Below are 6,000 nucleotides of genomic sequence, written 5' to 3'. Positions count from 1 at the left end.
TCACATGCTGCACCAGCACCGCACTGGTAACAGTGGGAAAAAGAGAGCCGACCGCCAACTGCAGCTCCACCCCAAACACCCGCATCGGAGATAGCTTATCTAACACTGACACCACCCTCACCCTGCTCTATTACTCTCTGGTATCAGCCATGTCAGGCTGGGGGGGAAAGACTGTAGGACAGGTATATACAATCTATTACTCTCTGGTATCAGCCATGTCAGGCTAGGGGGGAGGAGACTGTAGGACAGGTATATACAATCTATTACTCTCTGGTATCAGCCATGTCAGGCTGGGGGGGGGGGGTGACTGTAGGACAGGTATATACAATCTATTACTCTCTGGTATAAGCCACGTCAGGCTGGGGGGGACAGGTATATACAATCTATTACTCTCTGGTATCAGCCATGTCAGGCTGGGGGGGAGGTGACTGTAGGACAGGTATATACAATCTATTACTCTCTGGTATCAGCCATGTCAGGCTGGGGGAGGGGGGGGGTGACTGTAGGACAGGTATATACAATCTATTACTCTCTGGTATCAGCCATGTCAGGCTGGGGGGGAGGTGACTGTAGGACAGGTATATACAATCTATTACTCTCTGGTATCAGCCATGTCAGGCTGGGGGGGAGGTGACTGTAGGACAGGTATATACAATCTATTACTCTCTGGTATCAGCCATGTCAGGCTAGGGGGGAGGAGACTGTAGGACAGGTATATACAATCTATTACTCTCTGGTATCAGCCATGTCAGGCTGGGGGGGGGGGGGGGGTAGGACAGGTATATACAATCTATTACTCTCTGGTATCAGCCATGTCAGGCTGGGGGGGAGGTGACTGTAGGACAGGTATATACAATCTATTACTCTCTGGTATCAGCCATGTCAGGCTGGGGGGGGGGGACTGTAGGACAGGTATATACAATCTATTACTCTCTGGTATCAGCCATGTCAGGCTGGGGGGGGGGGGGGGTGACTGTAGGACAGGTATATACAATCTATTACTCTCTGGTATTAGCCATGTCAGGCTGGGGGGGGGGGTAGGACAGGTATATACAATCTATTACTCTCTGGTATCAGCCATGTCAGGCTGGGGGGGAGGTGACTGTAGGACAGGTATATACAATCTATTACTCTCTGGTATCAGCCATGTCAGGCTGGGGGGGGGGGTGTAGGACAGGTATATACAATCTATTACTCTCTGGTATCAGCCATGTCAGGCTGGGGGGAGGAGAGGTGACTGTAGGACAGGTATATACAATCTATTACTCTCTGGTATCAGCCATGTCAGGCTGGGGGGGGGGGGGTAGGACAGGTATATACAATCTATTACTCTCTGGTATCAGCCATGTCAGGCTGGGGGGAGGAGAGGTGACTGTAGGACAGGTATATACAATCTATTACTCTCCGGTATCAGCCATGTCAGGCTGGGGGGAGGAGAGGTGACTGTAGGACAGGTATATACAATCTATTACTCTCTGGTATCAGCCATGTCAGGCTGGGGGGGGGGGTGTAGGACAGGTATATACAATCTATTACTCTCTGGTATCAGCCATGTCAGGCTGGGGGGTGTGTGACTGTAGGACAGGTATATACAATCTATTACTCTCTGGTATCAGCCATGTCAGGCTGGGGGGAGGAGAGGTGACTGTAGGACAGGTATATACAATCTATTACTCTCTGGTATCAGCCATGTCAGGCTGGGGGGGTGTGTGACTGTAGGACAGGTATATACAATCTATTACTCTCTGGTATCAGCCATGTCAGGCTGGGGGGGGGGTGACTGTAGGACAGGTATATACAGTCTATTACTCTCTGGTATCAGCCACGTCAGGCTGGGGGGGGGGGGGGGGTGACTGTAGGACAGGTATATACACTATTACTCTCTGGTATCAGCCATGTCAGGCTGGGGGAGGGGGGGGGTGACTGTAGGACAGGTATATACAATCTATTACTCTCTGGTATCAGCCATGTCAGGCTGGGGGGGGGGGTGACTGTAGAACAGGTATATACAATCTATTACTCTCTGGTATCAGCCATGTCAGGCTGGGGGGGGGGTGACTGTAGGACAGGTATATAAAAAATATTACTCTCTGGTATCAGCCATGTCAGGCTGGGGGGGGGGGGGGTGACTGTAGGACAGGTATATACAATCTATTACTCTCTGGTATCAGCCATGTCAGGCTGGGGGGGGGTGACTGTAGGACAGGTATATACAATCTATTACTCTCTGGTATCAGCCATGTCAGGCTGGGGGGGGGGGGGTGACTGTAGGACAGGTATATAAAATTTATTACTCTCTGGTATCAGCCATGTCAGGCTGGGGGGGGGGGTGACTGTAGGACAGGTATATACAATCTATTACTCTCTGGTATCAGCCATGTCAGGCTGGGGGGGGTGACTGTAGGACAGGTATATAAAATGTATTACTCTCTGGTATCAGCCATGTCAGGCTGGGGGGGGTGTAGGACAGGTATATACAATCTATTACTCTCTGGTATCAGCCATGTCAGGCTGGGGGGGGGGTGACTGTAGGACAGGTATATACAATCTATTACTCTCTGGTATCAGCCATGTCAGGCTGGGGGGGTGACTGTAGGACAGGTATATAAAATGTATTACTCTCTGGTATCAGCCATGTCAGGCTGGGGGGGGGGGGGTGTAGGACAGGTATATACAATCTATTACTCTCTGGTATCAGCCATGTCAGGCTGGGGGGGGGGGGGTGACTGTAGGACAGGTATATACAATCTATTACTCTCTGGTATCAGCCATGTCAGGCTGGGGGGGGGGGGGTGACTGTAGGACAGGTATATACAATCTATTACTCTCTGGTATCAGCCATGTCAGGCTGGGGGGGGGGGGGGTGACTGTAGGACAGGTATATACAATCTATTACTCTCTGGTATAAGCCATGTCAGGCTGGGGGGGGGGGGTGTAGGACAGGTATATACAATCTATTACTCTCTGGTATCAGCCATGTCAGGCTGGGGGGGGGGGGGGGGTGACTGTAGGACAGGTATATACAATCTATTACTCTCTGGTATTAGCCATGTCAGGCTGGGGGGGGGGGGGGGGGTGTAGGACAGGTATATACAGTCTATTACTCTCTGGTATCAGCCATGTCAGGCTGGGGGGGGGGGGGTGTAGGACAGGTATATACAGTCTATTACTCTCTGGTATTTGCCATGTCAGGCTGGGGGAGAGGTGATTCCAGTCCTGACCAGGTATGGCTGTGCGGGTCCCAGCATCTCTCTGCTGCTGGGAATCGCTCCCTTCTGCCTGGGGGGAGTGGGCTTTGGGATGCAGGAGGAACGCGAGACCCAGGCCTCTGTTTCCCAGGGTAGGCAGACGGGGACAGATGGCGCACAGTGACTGGCCTGGCCTGTGTATCCCCTAAAGTATACGCCCATCCCCCCCCCCCCCCCGTGTAGTCCCCCTTACAGATATCCCCCTCTCTGTATTGCCTCTTATAGATGCCCCTCTCTGCGTATTACCCCTTATAGATGCCCCCCTGTATTATCCCGCTTAAAATGCCCCTCCCTTTGTTGTCCCCCTTATAGATGCCCCCCCATGTTGTCCCCCTTATAGATGCCCCCCTGTATATTCCCTCTTATAGATGCCTCCCCTGTATTATCCCCCTTATAGATGCCTCCCCTGTGTATTCCCCCTTATAGATGCTCCCCTGTGTATTCCCCCTTATAGATGCTCCCCTGTGTATTCCCCCTTATAAATGCCCCCCGTATTATCCCCCTTATAGATGCCCTCCTGTATTATCCCCCCTTAAAGATGCCCCCCCCCCCTTTGTTGTCCCCCTTATAGATGCCCCCCCCCTGTATTATCCCCCTTATAGATGCCCCCCTGTATATTCCCCCTTATAGATACCCCCCTGTATATTCCCCCTTATAGATGCCCCCCCTGTATATTCCCCCTTATAGAAACCCCCCCCTTTATATTTCCCCTTATAGATGTCCCCCCTGTATTATCCACCTTATAGATGTCCCCCCTGTATCATCCCCCTTATAGATGCCCCCCCTGTATATTCCCCCTTATAGATACCCCCCCCCTGTATTATGCCCCTTATAGATGGCCCCCCTGCATTGTCCCCCTTATAGATGGCCCCCCTGCATTGTCCCCCTTATAGATGGCCCCCCTGCGTTTTCCCCCTTATAGATGGCCCCCCTGCGTTTTCCCCCTTATAGATGGCCCCCCTGTATTATCCCCCTTATAGATGGCCCCCCTGCGTTGTACCCCTTATAGATGCCTCCCCTTTATTATCCCCCTTATAGATGCCTCCCCTATATTATCCCCCTTATAGATGGCCCCTGTATTTTCCCCTCTTATTTATGGCCCCCCCCTTTGTTATCCCCCTTATAGATGGTCCCCCCTTTGATGTCCCCCTTATAGATGCCCCCCCCTGTATTATCCCCCTAATAGGTGCTCCCCCTGTATTATCCCCCTTATAGATGCCCCCCCCCCGTATATTCGCCCTTATAGATGCCCCCTGTATTATCCCCCTTATAGATGCCCCCCCTGTATTATCCCCCTTATAGATACCCCCCTATGTATATTTCCCCTTATAGATACCCCCCTGTATTATCCCCCTTATAGATGCCCCCTTGTATTATCCCCCTTATGGATGCCCCCCTTTACTATCCCCCTTATAGATGCCCCCTTGTATTATCCCCCTTATGGATGCCCCCCTGTACTATCCCCCTTATAAATGCCTCCCCTATATTATCCCCCTTATAGATACCCCCCTGTATATTCCCCCTTATAGATACCCCCTGTATTATCCCCCTTTTAGATGCCCCCCTGTACTATCCCCCTTATGGATGCCCCTCTGTGCACAGCAGATAAAAAAACACAACTCACCTAACAACACGCTCCCCCGTCGCTGCTCTTTTCTCCTCTTCTTCCCCGGTTGATGCGTCGCTCCCTGGGGGTGTCTTGGGCAGCACACACATCAGGAAGCTCAGTAACGCACGCTCCCTGTACCGGAAGTCCTGACCGAAGCACACTAAGATTCCTGATGCGTACGCTCCCTGGGATTCTCCAGGACAGTGATTCATCAGCCGGGGTCAGATTGCCTTTTGCCACTGCAAGCAAGACATTGACTGTGGTCACAAGAGTAGGGGGGGGGCTGTTAAGCGGGCCCTGCTACACCACTGGGGGAGGGGGGACTCCAACAAAGCACTGTATTACTGTCCAGGGGCCCTGCCGCCCGACAGTAAGTGTGCCGTGTGCGTGGAGGACCGGGGCCTACCGGAGGATCTTCAGGTCTTCTGGTGGCCCAGTCCGACCCGGTGGTTCCCTGATTTTCATCTGGGCTGAAGGGCTTGAGCTCTTTTGGTCTTAGTATGAGCTGGCAAAGAACGCAAATGGAGAGACTTTGCTGTCCAAGCAGTTTCTTTGCAGAATAAAGTCGAAAAAATGACAGTATTAAAGTATATCGAATCTCTTTAGACAACATGACCTGGATGGGGTGTTACGGAGAGGTGGTCAACATTCCCTCCAAGTACAAGGATGAATTTGGTATCTGGCCAGAGGCCTGGACCTTCGTGGTCAAGTTGAAGGTTTCAGGTAATTCTGTCACCCACATTCCCTCTTCCACTTTCTGAAAAGACAAAGGGTAAGAAGGAGTGCCCCCATAACGCAGTGAAACCTTACAGAGGAAACAAGGTTTAATCCTGTCAGACCCCAATCGGTGGTCCCCTAACCCCAAAAAGTTGTGCAATTAGCAGACACAAAGGTCGATCTGACAGGTGGGCGCTCGTTGGCGTCTCTGCATTGCCCCGTGTAATAGGGGCTTTACTATACACTGACAAATAACAAAGGACTAAAAAGATAAGGGACTAACCAGACGCCATAATCAGATACAATCTAGTGGGACAAAACTAAACGCATAAAATACACATGTAGTCTGAATAGGTGGATAAAGAATAGAAGAAGGACCTAAAAGGTGGACTCAATGGATTCATTCAACCCTTCTGGTTGCAAGGT

Source organism: Dendropsophus ebraccatus, chromosome 5, assembly GCF_027789765.1.
Source record: "Dendropsophus ebraccatus isolate aDenEbr1 chromosome 5, aDenEbr1.pat, whole genome shotgun sequence".
In the NCBI taxonomy this organism is placed as follows: domain Eukaryota; kingdom Metazoa; phylum Chordata; class Amphibia; order Anura; family Hylidae; genus Dendropsophus; species Dendropsophus ebraccatus.
This window is presented reverse-complemented; position numbering follows the sequence as displayed.